The following is a 16,773-nucleotide window of genomic DNA, read 5'->3' on the forward strand; positions in this document are numbered from 1 at the left end:
GGAACAATAACCTGTTGTTGTGTTGTGTTGCATGTGTCGCCACTGACACTTATTCTCTGAAGATACATACACTAGTTAGTGCAACATTTGTGGTGCAGATTCTCACAGTTAACAATGAGGGGGGCCGGAGCAAACATACATGCACATTCCATGCAATGGGGGTGGGGAGGAGATGGAGGAGGTGAGGGGGTTTGTTTTGTTGTCTTTCCATGGCCCCTGGCTCTGTGACCTCTACGGCCGGGGAAGGATCAGTGATTACAATCAACACTAATCCCTGATACACACAATAACAGATATTCTAATCCCCACTGTGACAAGCCGCTGTAAAACTTGATGCGAGATGTTGGACAAGGTGATTTATGGCTCAGGAACAGCCAGTGACCTGTGGCGGGACAGACAATAACCCGTTGATTGAGAGCTGCTGATTTCACCAAAAGGTAAACATCTTAATACATGTTAATGGACTCAGGATGTGCTTCTCACTTTAGGAAGTAATAACAAACTCTAGTCTGTCAGAGGGCAGCTAATCGTCCGTAACTTGGGTAACGGTAGCTGATTAATTAAAGGGGGGGGGGGGGGGGGGGGGGGGGGGGGGGGGGGGGGGGGGGGGGGGGGGTTTCAAGGTGTCCTGTGTTTGTGCACACAACATCAGTCACAAGGTAACCGCTTGCTCAGGATATTTTCACTGACACACTTTAACCTTGACTGGCAGACAACACAAAATTAATGTATGGTAGTTATTTATACACCAGCTATCTCATGGTTCAGTTGTGTTCCTCTGTTGTTCACTGCATATTTTGTTCTCACTTTATTTAACAGTACACTAATAAGACTTAAGCCATACTTGGTATTAAATTAGACCAAATAATGTGGTCTTATTAGATGGTTAAAAAAACCTAGTTATGCCCTAATTAGACCCCATTAACTGTACCTAACGATGGATCTCAATCTAGATTATGGTACAGGTCTGTTATAAGGTGTTGCTAATTACCCATTTACCCAGAAGAATGTAACTGGGAAATAAAGACGCAGTATCCTGGCAGCTTCCATAGCTATGTTACAGTGGTCCGATAGGGAGATGGCATTAAATGTTGTGATATCTTAATGATATAATAAGGCCATGTAGGCTAATCACCCACAAACTCCACAGGACTCCAGAGAGCATCCAGGCTATGAGGGACTTTGTGAAACAGAAACCAGAGGTGAATTGATGTGGTTTGAAGTTGGCATTGCATTAATAATAAGCAACAAATGTCACTAAAAGTATGAAGTATTTTGAAAGTATGAATATGCCTGATATTTTTTCTAGTTAGTGTGTATTTTGGTATAACAGTGTCCAAGTATAGTACATTTGGGGTTTAATGTGGCAATACATGCGCTTTCTAGTTACAACATAATTTAGGTGAATGGTGTCTATTTAGAGTACAACTGTGTTCGTGTACTGTCAAATAAAGACCACATTGTTTCTAGTTTTGGTCTAATTTGACACTAAGTACAGCTTATTAACCTTACTAATATAGCAGAAGATAGAGTGCCACCCATATCAACAATAATGACATGCTGCAAGGACTCACATTGGCATGGAAGACATTTATTTTCCGCCCAAGCAGAAGAGGAAATCTGGTAGTTATACTGCAAAGGACAAAGCCTCTGTTGAACCCAGCTTGAATTTAGCTAGAGGAAAGCCACAAATCCATCCATTCCTTCTCTAACCTTGCTCAAAGGCACAAAAAGCAGCTGGGACTGACCAGCATCAAGTTACACTGAGTCTTTGATCTCTGGCTCGGGCAAATCCCAGCAAAGTTGAACCGACACTCGCAGACAGAAAAAATCTATAATTGTTTACGATTTTCCATTAGCCATCCATCACTGTAGTTTAATTCTTTCTGTCCCGATCTTTTAGTGGTCTGAAAGGCCACACATGAACCGAGCGCATATAACTATTATTCTGAGAAGTGATCAGTGATCTTCATGACTGTGATGCTGTGATTGATAAAGTGTCAATCAATGCTTGATTGTTTGAAAGTGAAATCTGAGAATGTGACACTGACTCTGACTAAATGATTGGTACAAAATAAAGGCAAATAGTACAAATAGTTGTGGAGTTTTTGACCTCTGACAGAACTGTGGAGCACTTTTTTCTTTAAAGAGTGGATCTCTGTTTTATTTGATTGTGCACAAACATAAGAAATGCACAAGCACAGGGACGATGCCGTACACATTTCTGCTGTCGTTTGTAACTGGTGGTAGTAACACGTAAACATGCTTCACGATGTGCCTAAAAAAGACTGTGAAGAAAATGACTGCTAGCTTGAAAAGATCAGTGTAAACACTGTATGCTGCATTTTTTACGTCTTTTTAGTGTTTTATGAGGATGGGAATTCATACATGTGTTAGACCTCAAAGACACACACAATTGTCTCAGGGAAATGTAGTGTAAGAACATCACTGCGACTAGTACTTTTCAGTGAAGATGTCTCCAGAATTTGCACGTAAATTGTACGCATTGACTCACAGCTCCTAGCACGACCCCGTGTTGCTACAATAGCCACATGGATGCCATTTCAAAACAACACAACACGCTTCTGCACTCAGAACACACACATAAAACACAATGTATAATGTAACCTACTTATTCCTTTATGGCTCATCACACATATTGAGATAAAACATCCAGACGATTCTCAGTGATGACAGTCTGCAGAATAGCATGTGACGCTATGAGTACGAGGCATGAAAAAGGACTTAAAAATTACACTAGTCTGTGTTTCAGTGGGTTGGATGCTATCAAAATAATGGTTGTTTTATCCTGACGTTTTAAGATTTGAGATGATGCCCTTTGAGCTCAGAGTATAGACAGAAAACAATATCATGTTTCAGCATTTTAGAACGACCAATGAAAGAACCCCTTAAGAAAATACTCACTGTGTTGCAGATGCTAATGGGACAGAGGTTAGTCCGTTCTGCCCAATGCCAGTTCTGACATGCACTTTCTTTTTAGTTTTTTCAGCCAACAAATATTTATGAAAATATGTGCCACAAATGGCAAAATCCAAAAGCTTTACTTATTTGACTGTTTAATTTATAACTACAGTAGAAGGGCACTGAGAGATGGCAGACTGCAGTGCGAAATTACCCAAGTAGAACTTCTTTTTCTGATCATTCAGACACCACATGAATGCAGCACAAACGCCCTATCTCGCAATGTTAACAAAAGTGAAAAATCATTTGTGTTTCCGCCCTGGGATTTGGATCTGCTGCCAAAATGAAATGGGTTCTTCCTTGGCCCATTTTACACCCTTCCACCAAGTTTCATCAAAATCAAGCCAGTAGTTTGTCCGTAATCATACTGCCAAACCAACCAACAAACAGAAAAACTGCACTGATATAACCATGTAACTAATGTACAGATAACTCTGATAAGGTAAGTCTTGTTTGAAGACAGGTGCAAAACACTTAGACCTGTCTAGCTAAAGATAACTCAAGAAGGAGTTTTATGGAATGTTTGGCCATTGAGTTTCTTGCCCCAACAGACTTTATTTTAGCGTTGTTTGAATAAATCTTACAGTGGCAAGTGAAATATTATCATTATGAACAACAGAAATGGTGGCACAAGCAACAAAAGTAAGACCCAAATTGTAATAAAATAAAACTATCCTTTCATTTTTGACCTGCCAAATGCTGAATGTAAATACTGAAAACTGAAGGTAAAAACTCTACCCGTATATAAATAAAATACTGTATATTTTGTATGTAAGAGTATTAAAGGGATGTTTTTTCAGACAATGTCCCAAGCCTGTGATGTCAACGTAATACTACATTCTAAATCTGAGCTGCATGTATATATATGTATGTGTATGTGTATGTATATATATATATATATATAGTGGCATAGGCTTACATAAGCACAGTGAATGAAGCCAGTGTAGTGTTACAATTGTGTATTATTTTCACTGTACCATCTGGTGACTTGCACTCCTCCACCCCCATTCCATTACGCTCTCACTTTCTTCCTTTGTTTATACATTTTCCTTTCTCTCTCTCTCTCTCTCTCTCTCTCTCTCTCTCTCTCTCTCTCTCTCTCTCTCTCTCTCTCTCTCTCTCTCTCTCTCTCTCTCTCTCTCTCACTCTCACTACCTTTGCATTGAGAAACGAGCTGGTGACTGTGCAGATGTGAGTATGACTTGAATGTTGTAGCAGCAAATGCTTGGCCCTTTTGTGTCAGCAAATACAGCAGCAATTGTATCGGCTAAACAATGAGGAAAAATAACACTGTTGGTGAATCACATTTTATCAACAACAAGCACAAACGTCTAGTTCACAAAGATCCAGAGCGAAATGGGGGAAATTCTTTGGCCGTTACTGGCAATACAACAAGCTGTCTAATCTCTGCTCCAGTATTTCTGCTTACTATGCCATTAACGGTGTCACAATTAATGGATTCTCAGACAGTATCTGAAGAGGGCTCTGGTACAATAATTTAGATCAATGCCCTCATCCATCTGCTAGCCTGCTGGGATCTTCTGCAGTACGGTTCTTCAGCTAACTTTTATAGCGCATCAGGGCTTCAGAAGTACAGCTGCACTTTCCTTAGAATATTGCCAGATGACAAAGTTCCTTATCAAAACTTTTAAGTGATCTGTTTTAATATTGCTCTCCAATAGAATTGTACTCTGGAGTGCCCCTTGTAGCCTTCCTTTCACCATAACACTTTGTAATTTATCTTCCAAGAAGATACCCCTCCCCTATTTCCCTGAGGGGTTAGAATATTAAATCAAAGATATAATGCAACTTACCAGCCATCTGCCTTACTGCCTCAGAATGGATCTACATTCAAACTCATTGAAAAAGTATATCAAGTAAAAAGTATATCAAATAAAAATTACATCAAATATGCATGACCGGCTCATACAGATACTGTAGTAATGTTTGATCTGGCTCTCAAAACCGGGGAGCTTCCACCACCCTTGATCCAACATTACTCTCTAATAATGGTATTTATTCTTACATAACAGAGCACCATTGACCAATTAGACAACATCTGCTGCACTTTGACTGAATGCACGGCTTCATGTCCGAGCTCCGAGGAGTTTCAAAAACACGCTTGCTGTCAGATTTAAACAGCAGCAATTTACAAGCAAATAAGAAAAAAAATAAAAACCAAAGGGCCAACAAGTTCAGTTCAAACATGCATAATTGTTGTTGTGTGCAGATCATATAATGTTTCCAATTAACCTAAGGAATGCATTACTTCACCATGACACCTTCTAAAGGCTATAACTCTGACTACACCATAATAAGTTTGAACTAAAGAGATGGCAGCGTGACGGTTTCTACAGCAACACTCCTGCGGCTGAATAAGAGCAGCAGTGACGTTCCAAAATCATGTGGTAAACCTAAAACCAGAACGGTGGAGGCTGTTGAAGCCTTTGGATTGGCAATGAAATGTTCAGAAACATGGGTGTAATGATTTGGTGTCCATATACTTTTGACCATGTAGTTTTAGTTTTCCAGGTCCAGCCGACTAAAATTGTATGCACTGGTTGAACCGGCATGTGCTTGATCATCTACGTTTCTTTGAATAATACGTACAACATTCTTGGTGTCATATTTTCGCCCTGGTTGTTTCAGTTTCTGTTAACGGTTAAAATGGTGTCTGTGTTTTAGGTTAAGTGTTACAGTGCAGCAAAACAGAAATAAAAGGTATGGTTTTTACATTCCTTTGGGAGTTGAAGTAGCCTCATGTGTCACAGTAAGTCAATGGAAAGGGCTGATGGCAAGGACTCTCCATGATGACTGAAGTCTGGTGAGGGGAGGGGGCAACTCATCTCCCCCTGGGGAGACAGAAACACAGAGGGAGTTATTTCAATTAGTCTTTAGTAGATTCTGCCTCAACTAAAAGCCCAACCTGCTCCCCGCAGCACCTCCACCCCCTGCCAGGGACAGCTAATCAAATCAAGACAAAGACTGGAAGCACTCTGTTGTTTTAGAGGAAGGGAGAGTGTAGGATAACAGCCGTGAAAAATGTCAGATATGTCACATTTGGAGTGGCAATGGTTTTGGATTGTTTTTCAATATGTTTTTTTTGATTGTATTTAAGAAGACAAAGGGTCTTTATGGAGCAGTCCACAAGTAACTGATGGATAGAGTGAGAGAGAGCAGAAAAAACTGCTTGGGGAACCCTTATTATGACTCAAAGTGTTTTGAAGGTTGCATAATTGAAGAGGTACTGCCAGCAATAACAGGTGTCACGGATTAGTCTGTATGCCATTCCCAATCAAACACCAAATTTACATTTTGACTCTTTTCACAGGTTCAAACATGACAGTAACCTGATCAGTTTTATGTCTGAACCGGGGATTGCAAATTTGTGGTCTGCAGTTTTAGTTTTTTGAAGATAATGGTCTCTGGTCACAGCTTTGTTGTTCACAGGTCCCTTTCTGATGTCACTTCAAAGCCGTGTGGAATCTGGGCTGGAGGGGGTTTAGCCTGGCCTGACCAGGCACACTTCCATGCCGCTTTTTATGTTTGGCACTCCATTTCTCTCTTTGACAAGCCGTTTTTGAGCAGAGTCTGGGCCTCCGTGTACTAATTACAGGTCACCATGTCAACTAAGAGGCTCGCTCCCCACTTTAAAAACAGTGGCTGACATTATGAAGGGGGAGGACAGGGCTTTAGGAGAAACATAAGGGTCCTGCAGTCTATACAAGGAATTTATCTTAATAAACATGGAGATGGAGCATGTGTAGATTTACTATCATGGCACAGCTGGTGTCCACTCAGAGCCTTACATTTTTCCTACTTATGTAAGGTTGGCGGCCCTTTAGCATCATCTTGGCTTCCCACATTCTTAGTTCCCCTGGTTCAGGTTTTAATTAGAAGTTAGAAAGAACCACAACATAAAAGTCTGCAAAATAAATCTTCTCTAATGTTTGTTTATTTTAGGCCATCAATGATTTAATGGCCTTGATGTTGTAATATGCTACAACACTGTAAACTTTTTGCACATTTCAGTCTCTTTTCTCAAATACTGCACAACTCTTATCATTTCAGAATTTGCACATCTCTGATGTTTTTTTTTTTTTTTAATTTTTCAGTTTCCCATTCATGATTTTTGACTTGTGTAGTAGCCTCCTTGCTTCATATGCACCAATACAGAAAGGCAAAGTCCTTGGATGTGAATTAGGTTTATTGCCCACCTGGCAATAAACCTAATTCTGAAATAAGCCAATCAATAATAGTAAAGATGGAGTGCATATTAATTGACACTGATAAATATCGGGCTATTTCATTTGAATGACTTTTGAATTAAAGTTAATTTGACCCTGTGGCAATATTTATATACGCTATGGGCAGTTACAATTTGACTTCTCATTTAGTTTAAAAGTCATCTTATGAAAAGGATGCTCTATGATAATTGTATGTTGTATGAATTCATAAATTGGGTATTTTATAATGGGGTATCCCTCCCTTATCCTTGTGAAAAGGGTTACATTTTTCATAATGGTCCTGGTTAGAAGGGCATATATACAAAAAAAACTGCGGTGTTGGTGATCCGGACGTAAAATAAACCGCCCTGAATCACAAAACTTTTTTCAGCGCGCTTTTAATACATAGGCCTACCGGCGACGCCGTTACTATTCTCCACGCCAACTTCCAAAATTAATGCGGCAGAGTTCCAGTCCAGAACACAGTCGACAGGGAGGAATGGAATGAGAGGCAGTCGTGGGCGATACCAAATGTGGATTCCATTAGGGGGGTGCAAGGCAATTCTTGAGATTAGAGGGCATAAACATACACACAAACTAATACGGATTAGTTTATTTCTGATGGTATTTTTTATAAAATAAAACATTACTGATATGCCGGTGACAATTTGTCTGTGTTTCGTTGATCCAAAATTGAATTTTATCTACCCCCCCACCCGTTTCCCGCTTCCACCAACCCCACATGTATTCCTATCCGCTCGTTAGAGCTCCAGCGGGGACAGAATGTGGCTCCAGTCGAAAACGGCGAGAACTACGACTCCCCTTCGAAACTTATTGAAGTCTTTACGAACTGTGGGTTTCTTTTACTTCTGTTTTTTTGTAAGAACATGAAACTAACCCCTTCGGATTAACACTTTTTAAAAGGAATATCTTGTTTTCTGATTAAAAAGGTGAGTCTGGCTTTACTGTCGAGATGCTTTTATCCCGTTTTTAAATCCTTCACACTGGGAATCCTAACGGGTGCGAGTTTTGCTAGCAGCAATTGCGACGTCATTTCAGCAATTCCAAAAGAATGAAGTCGCTTTATGTAATTTTGTTTATGTATCACTTTGTAGCAGTATTTTCTAAGTCTTTAAAGCCGTCAACAAGCAAAGTTGGGACAGATATGCTAAGTTGCTTCACCAACGGTGATGCTGCCAGGATATCTTACAGGGAATGTTGCCATGAAATATGAGAGACGTTAACGTTAAGTTATTACTGTTAGTTGAGGCATTCTGTCTTTACTTGATACGACACAAACACTTTTTAACGGGTAAAATAGGATAGTTGCTTATTAAGATTTTTGTTTGGCCACTTTTTTAATATGAATATTATATTATTACTACTATTACATTGCACATATACTACGCTGTTTGCATAACTCATATTCAAATCTAGCAAGACTCGCTGCTATAAATCATATCATAACCTACCTACAACCTTTGTAACTACCACTTTAACTTGTCACTCACTTGACTTCAATTGCTCTTGGATAGTTCATTTACTTTTACTCTTTTACTTGTTGTAAATAGGCCGTCATATTATGATTATTAGGCTATATTTCATTTTGTACTTATCTATCTACTCATTGCTGTCTTATGCTGCTGCAACACCTGAATTTTCCCTCCGGGGACCAACAAAACTAGATTGTCTTATTTTATCTTGTTTTATCGTGTAACGTTAACGTTACTTCTTCACATAACGTTACCTTTCTCGTACTGACTTCGCCCGAAAACCAACCAGGTGCCCTTATGAAAAAGCGAAGATGTCGTGTAAAGATAGCATCATGTTAATAATAAAGTAACGAATTCTTTGAGAAACGTAGTATAAATTCCTCCTTTGTTATTGTTGTGGCATTACCATGCCACCAATGCCCCACAAATCCACACTTCACCTTTAACAGTAATGGCACGACGTGATATGTAACCCATGCTAAACAATCCTGTCCGGAGTTGTAAATTCCCTCTTTTCTTTTTTCCAGAACAAACTGCAAAGTTGTTTTCTTAGTACTTAGGAATGTCAACAATCCCCCCTCCGTTTAATATTAGACCAGCGAGTAGTAAGAAGAATTGGAAATCCCCACGTTTTCTTACAATCCTTTAACTTAAAACCTTTGTATAGGTTGAGTGACCCATGCTGTGCATTATCATAGTAATTTCACTCTGTTTCCAGAAATGCTAGAGGTCAGCTGTTCAGCACTTCCTGGAGCTATTAGGGGCTTAATAAAGGCACTGTAGCAAAGAGGATGCTTTGCTATCTTTACTTGTGTCCTGTGGGTGCTTGTTTTAACTAACTTGTAACTCATACGCCCATAGCCATGTCATTAAGAGGTTGTTCGTTTAATATAAAACACGTCGCACACTGCATATGTTGCGCAATGATGTTTTTTGAAATGTATAAATGAATTCAAAAATAATGGCCAGCACAGTCAGTCAGGGTGTCCCCTGTAAGGATTGCTAACACTTGAAACTCATCCAGTACACATGGTAGCCTAATCATCAACCTTGTGTGGCCCATTCCCCAGCATACATTGTGTGTGAAAGACCGGCCAAGTCTCTGCTCCAGCGGTGGGGGGAAACTGAAGAAAAACAACTCATGTTTTTGTGATTGCGATGCTGTCCTGGCTCGGTGTTGAAACAAAGTGCATGGGAGAGAGACGCTGCAGGTGTTGGCTGGACAGGAAGCTGCCTGAGTAGGAAACAGAAAGGAAACGTGTTAACAAAGATGGTTGGCGTGTGTGTCAGTGACTCATTCAGAGGAATCGGTTGGAATGTGTGATGAGATGGGATGGGAGAGCCCATAATTGCACAAGGCAATCCCACCCCCCCCTTATAACTCTATATGAGGAACGGATATGTTATGCTATCTCAATCTGAAGCTTTTAACCTTCACTTTAGTGTAGTTTTACTAATAAAACAATGTATGACATTACTTGTTACATACATGCTTCAGTAAGTGCTGGATTGTAGATTTTCTGAATTTATCCTCAGAATTACACTCCGCATCAAAAGCTCAACTAAATCCTTAGCCCCGGGGCTAACATACTCTGATGCTCAAACTACACAGTGAATCCGAAAAACTGTAAGTCACTCAATGAAGATGAAAGCATCTGTGGTGCAATACGTAGGTTATTGGAGATAACCTGTTTTACATAATCGTCTCCTCACTATGTAAATTCTTCCAGGAAACCGTGATTCACGCTAGGAAGGAATTTTCATACAGTTATCAGAAGCTTGTTTATAAAACGCTATCTCCTGAGTTCATCACTCAATCTGCCTTTGGCCTTGTTGCTAGAGGAAAAGGTGTAAGAGAAACCATATTTTGAGCATCAGAACAATGTAACCCAGGAACAGGGGTGGACGAAATTACTGTTATTGCCATAAAGAAGAAGAAGAAACTCTATCTCCCACCGTCCGATTGGATGTGTTACCTCCACTGTTTCTCCGTTATGTGGGTGTGTATGCAGTCAAATGTCCTTGTTGGTGTAAGTCATACATGTGCCCTGGGCTCTCCATTAATATCACTCTACATTATCTAGTCCATGGAGCTGCTTTTGGATGCAACCTTGATTTAGGAAGTCAGCTTTTAAAGAATTGGCAAAAACAGACCAGACACGTAGCCATGTGTTTTTTAAAGATTTCCTTACATTTTTTTGATTGTGTGGAATTGAGCCATTTGAATCCTGACATTGCTCTACAGAAAATCCCCAACATCAGTGTTGCGTGTGTTTTTTGCAACTACAGGGATGTTGCATGACTCCGCACATCCGTGTCTCAAGTGCATCAAAGGGGGCAGAAGAAAGAAAATGGGTCAGTTCTTCTTCCTGCATTTGTCTCCCTCTCTCCCCTTTCCTAGGATTGTGTTTTATTTTCCTTTGCTCGCTTGGCCTTCTTAGTGAAGCTTGAGTCCTTTCAAGGAAGTGGACCAGAGAGATTTAACCTGCCAGCTAGGAGGATATTATCTGCTTATCTCACACGCTTCTTACTTCAGCTCTGTGTTTCCTGTAGGATATTTTGTGGATTTTGGTAGGTATCATGTTACTGAGACCCGGGTTTAGTCCTGGGTCAGTAGCAACAGATACTAGAGTTTAGGAATAGCTCCTTGCAGCATATTTATACCTCAGTTTCACAGTTGTAATTCCAAAATTCTTGTTTAGGTTTGTGGCGTCGGATGAACAATCGCCAAATTATGGACTTACTTTCCATCGAGGTCATTTTTCATTCTGTGGCTAAAGGAAATGTTGTCCGGAGAGGAGAGGTTAATTCATGCAGCTGAATGTTGTTGAACACAAAATGCCATGTTTAAAATATTTACAGTTTTTTTCCCCTACATCAGGAAATGCTGCAGTTAACTTCCTGCACAGTCAAGACGTTTTCCTGACTGAGTCTGTCTTTTGACTCTCCTCAGGTGTGACACTGCAAACAATAGCAGACAATCCTGTTTCAACAGCTGCACACGTGAAACAGATCAGCAGATCACCTGCGACATCCCTTTTATTCGGTCCAAACTGAAGAAACAAAACAACAGGGTTTGGTTGGGGTTTGATATAATTGCAGCTCATTGTTTAACCCTCTCCTTTAAGGCTGCCCGCTCTATTTAGAGCATACGTAATGGTCGGGTTGACATGGCCGTGGTGTGTTGCACTGCGATTGCTACTTTGTGGGGTTAGTCATGCTCGGTCCAAGCCTGAATGCTGGGTGGGGAGGGAAGGGATCGACTTCTGACTCTGTTCTGACATGTCTGGCTGTGCCAGTGATTTAAGATGTGTGTGTGTGTGTGTGTGTGTGTGTGTGTGTGTGTGTGTGTGTGTGTGTGTGTGCGCGTGTGTGCGTGTGCGTGTGCGTGCGCTTAAGTTTTGAACTTTTGATTTGCTTTTTGAGCTTGCTGTTAGTTTTTTAACAAAAATAATCTTTTTTTTAAAGATTATTTTTTAGGCATTTATTTTGACAGGACAGCTGAAGACATGAAAGGGAGAGAGAGGGGGGGGGGGGGGGGACATGCATCAAAGGGCTACAGGTTGTAGTCAAACCCCAGACCCGCTGTATTGAGGAGTAAACCTTGATATATGAGCGCCCGCTCTACCAACTGAGCTATCTGGGCGCCCATTCCTTACATATTAAAGGATGGGGATAGGAAAAGGTTGATTTACATAAAAGTCAGGATCTTTTGCGATTCTTTATTTGACTCACAGATTTCAAAAAACGTTTTTGTTAATATTATCTTGACAGTAAAAAAAAACACAATAGTCATTTAGTGGTTCTTCTTCATGCATTTGGAAACTATTTGAACTAATAACCTAATCATTTTAAATTTGTGTTAAGTATTTTTATTATTCTCCCCTTTTTTCTGTTTTTGAGAAAGTGATCTCATCAATACCAGATATATCGTAATGTTTCCTATTGCACCTCATCGTACTATAGACAAGAGTTATTAGTTTAGCACTGGAGTTAAAGCCTTCAAATAGTGCACCCTTTTTTACTTATTGAGCGGGAATAGATTTTTTAAAAATCCAGAATCGATTATGAATTGAATCTTGCCACCAAAAATCCGAATTGGATCGTGAGATTTCCAGGATTCCCACCTCTAATCTTTACCTTTATCAGTCCATGAAGCCTTTGTCATGAATGAGCTGTGATCTTTCCTTCCAAATCACATCTCTTTGCACGGAACGCTGGTGCCACGAGTCTCAAACGGCCCAACTAGGACAGTTGGCTAAAAAGCTGCTGGTGTGTGTTGGCATTTTGAAGCTTGTTACCGAAGGCTCTGTTGAGTAAGGCTTTTGCTGTCACTCTTTAAAGCTATAGCTCCATTAAGAAGGAGAATGACTCATTAAGCAGGAAGGCGTTCCAGCTTCTTAATCCGGAGTAATTTCTGGACAAAGGATGGTTGAAAATCAAAAGCTTAATGATGTGGAGTCTTTAAAATCCCTTTCCAGTGAGGTCGCCTCTCCTGTGAATTCAGACAATGTATGGTAACTATTCCTGCCATATTTACTGTGTAAGTTGTCTTTTAGCCTGAGGCCACCCAACATCCAATTCCTCCACTTTTCTTTGTGTATTTTACAACAGCTTTACAGTGCCATGCTGTGTGCAGGCCTGCCCTTTAGCGGTTAATGAGCATGGCATTTCTTAGATATTGGATTAGTCTGAGCAAACATATAGATTAAACTCAGCATGAAATAAATATTACACTTACTGGGTCTGTGTTTTGGGCAATTACCATTCAGATCCTACACTTCATCAACTTGAGATAAGTAGGTAAAATTTGCTTTAGGTTATCAGACTTTTAGTTTGTGAGACAGCAATGTGTCGTTTATCCTCCCTGCTAGCTCAGTGGAAACAGACAAATATCCGTTGGATGATCCTTTGGGAATCAAGGTCTTAAATAGTGCAAAGTGTTTTCCATCTGTCTCTCAGATTAAAGGCTAAAAACACAGACACAGAACATCCAGGTATTTATGCAGGAGCAGCTAAACACGCCTCCAGGCTCTATTTACATCAGCAAGCCTCACAGTTATTTGTTTATTCCGTCTGTAGTCTGTTGACAGCAGGGAAAGTCAAATACAAGACAACATTATTAGAGTCACAACAGCTTTATTTTCCAAGTATAATACACATATGAGCATGCTTCCTGTACACAACTGCAGCCACTTCCCGACATCATGACAAGCCAGCCAGAATCCAAAATAGATGTTTAGACAATCCAGAATATGTTGGTTTTGGTGGTCAAACATGTCGCCATACTAGCGTGCCTTTTCCTGTTTGTTTTTGAACACTTAGCTCCTCCTTTTATTATATCAGTAGGTTAAGCAGAGAAGAGGAGGGACGTCTCCCTGTGAAGGCTAATGCCATCTTGTGACCGATGTGATTTAGTGGCACTTGTCAGCTCAGCAACATTTCTCATCAGCTAAATAAACAGATCTCTTGGCAGCGAGTTAAGGGAGAGAAAAACAAATTCCCTTTCGGATCCAGTCATTGGCACTATTTATAAAAGTTGTGCCCTTTGAAAGTAAGCCCTTTAAATATTTCAGCAGGGCAGTTTGTGTCAGCATCTGCAGCCCATGGACCAGGCTTCCTCCCATTTGGTTAGTGGCATACAATTAGGATTTGCTTTGTCTCTTTGCTGCATACACCCAGCCCATTGTAAAGTATTTTTGGCCCCTGCATAAACATTCATTCAGTAAGTAAAGAACCATAACTTGGTTTTATTTTGTGGTATTCTTTACGTCTGGAGATGGGAGTTTTAAATGCTGGTGGTGTTGTTTAGTTGGCATTAGGTATCTCTGCAGAACTGTTTTTGCAGTTCCCTATATTGTATTTGAAATATTAATAATAAGTATTGTATGGTTAGTTTTTTAGTTCACTCAATGATTTTTTCTTCTTCTTTAATTAATCTATTGATTAATCAATTCACTGATTTGTCTGAAAATGTCAAAAAGCAAAGTTTCCCAGAGCCAAAGTGACAAATTCAAAACCCAAAGTTAATCAGGTTACTGTCACATGGGATCAAAAAGCAGCAAGTACTCACGCTTGAGAAGCTGGAATAGGCAAATGTTTGCCATTTTTACTTGATAAAACAGATTAATTAATTTTCTGTTGAACAACTAATTGTTGTTAATCAGCTCTGAACACAACCCAACAAGTGATCCAAAGTGCTTGATAGTGAAGAGAGAAATAGAACAATTGTAATGGTGGGAAATTAAATGTTAACATTATTATGTTCGTGGTTAATTAGAGTTAAAAGCCAATAAGTAAAAGTACCTACTTTGCAACTATTATTTTCTTTATCAGTTTAACTGCTGAATATTTTCTTAATGAGCCATTTGGTCTATAAAAGTTCCCATTACAATTTCTGTACACTATGACGCCTTCAGATGTCTAGTTCTTTCTGACAGTCCCGTGCCCAAAGATTTTCAAAAGACAAGAAGCTTGGACTAGTAATAGTTGGCACTTTTGCTTGCAAAATGGCTTAAACAACTAGTCAGTTATCAAAATAGTTGCAGATTATTTTCTCTGTTAATCGACCAATCGCTTAAGACTCTTATCTAGCAGGTGAAGCCAAACAAAACAAACGCTGTTAAGGGGATAACCGTGCATGTGTGCTGCTCCAGGTTTTAGGATGCTGTCAGAGGATGCACTTTGTGGGCACATGGAGACGGTGGCGATGCTGCTTGTTGTGTGCATCAGGAATCAAAGGCCGCCATTGTTGGAATGAGAAGCAGATGTTAGTGAGGAATTCTCCTGACTGCAGCATTTTTTTCTTTTTTCATGCCTAAGCTTCGAGCGCTGCCTCTCTCCATCTCCCTCCCTCCTGCTCTCTCTCTCTCTCTCTCTCTCTGCTGTACATATCCACCCTGTACTCTCTTCTTTTCCTCTCTTAGCTTCGACATGCTGCACTTGAGGCTATTCTTAAATCAGCTTGATGACAGCCTCCCTTAGTTCCTTCATCTCCAGCCGAGGACATTTTTTATTTGGCTCCACCATCCAATAGTTGATGTCAATGGAGGAGGTAAAGAATGAGAAAGAGAGAAGTGTAGTTGTGACAAGAGGCCCTTTCTCTGTATCCCAGTGTGGGATTTGGTGACGCTGAGGTTTGCCACGTTGACAGAACAACTGTTTGAGGACTAAAAAGGCAGGAAGAAGCTCAGTTGGCTGCGCTTTGTGCGTGTGTTGCTTTAGACGGACTTTAGTGTTGCATCACACTTTGCACATCAGCAAAAGGGGGGATGGAAAGCAGCAGTAATTTCCAGCATTATCCAGCACTCTCTTCCCTTACACAGTGTGTAAGAGAATCCACCCTTTAATTTCCTAGTGGACATTCCCTATGTGGTGATGTCTCATGTTTAGACCAGACATGACACAATAGACCTTTAAACCCATTAGTAATGACTATACTCAGTTATGTCTGACTTACCCCTGTCTCTACAAGAGACCAACATGGGCATCAGCTTTCCCCGTTAGCATTTGACAATGTAATAAACGTTAATAAGACGTGTTTGTGGAAGTCAGGAATCATATTTCTGACTGAAAATGCAATATGATAATGACTTCAAGGGCCATTAACTTTTCAACGGGAAGAATAAGCTGGATGTTTGAATATGTCCACCTTGTGTACGCACATCTTTTCAAATCCTTGCAAAAAAAAACACCCAGGACAACGGATTCTTTAAATGCTAAGAAAATGACTAAATCTCTTCTTCTTTGTCATCTTTTCAAACAAAATTGTGTAGCACAGCCATCATCTGGTAAAAGTAAGACACAGGTGTGTTAGTTTGCAGAGATACAGCTGGATTAAACTTCTGTTATTTCTACTCTCCATCATCACCCACACAGGCATTAATATAGAAGAAAACATTAAGCAAGTTCAAAGGAATTGTTTAAAAGAAATACACCTATTTGCTTTCTTGTCAAGAGCTAGATGAGACGATTGATACCAGTGTTTGGTCTGTACAGTAAATATGAAGCCAAGTCTAGCAGCTTTGTACAAACACTGGAAAGTGGAGGAAGCGGACAGCCTGGCTCTGTCC

The 16,773-nt window shown here is 40.1% G+C and overlaps 1 protein-coding gene across 1 annotated transcript in view; it reads left to right on the forward strand.

The window, feature by feature from the left end:
* Nucleotides 1-7,980: 7,980 nt before the first annotated feature.
* frmd6 (FERM domain containing 6) overlaps nt 7,981-16,773 on the forward strand; it is a 32,201-nt gene continuing 23,408 nt past the window's right edge. Inside the window, exon 1 of the mRNA XM_034858170.1 lies at nt 7,981-8,158. The gene's annotated coding sequence lies outside the window, so the exon portion shown is untranslated. The remainder of the gene's footprint in view (nt 8,159-16,773) is intronic.

The sequence above is a fragment of the Etheostoma cragini genome, chromosome 20 (genome assembly GCF_013103735.1).
Source record: "Etheostoma cragini isolate CJK2018 chromosome 20, CSU_Ecrag_1.0, whole genome shotgun sequence".
In the NCBI taxonomy this organism is placed as follows: domain Eukaryota; kingdom Metazoa; phylum Chordata; class Actinopteri; order Perciformes; family Percidae; genus Etheostoma; species Etheostoma cragini.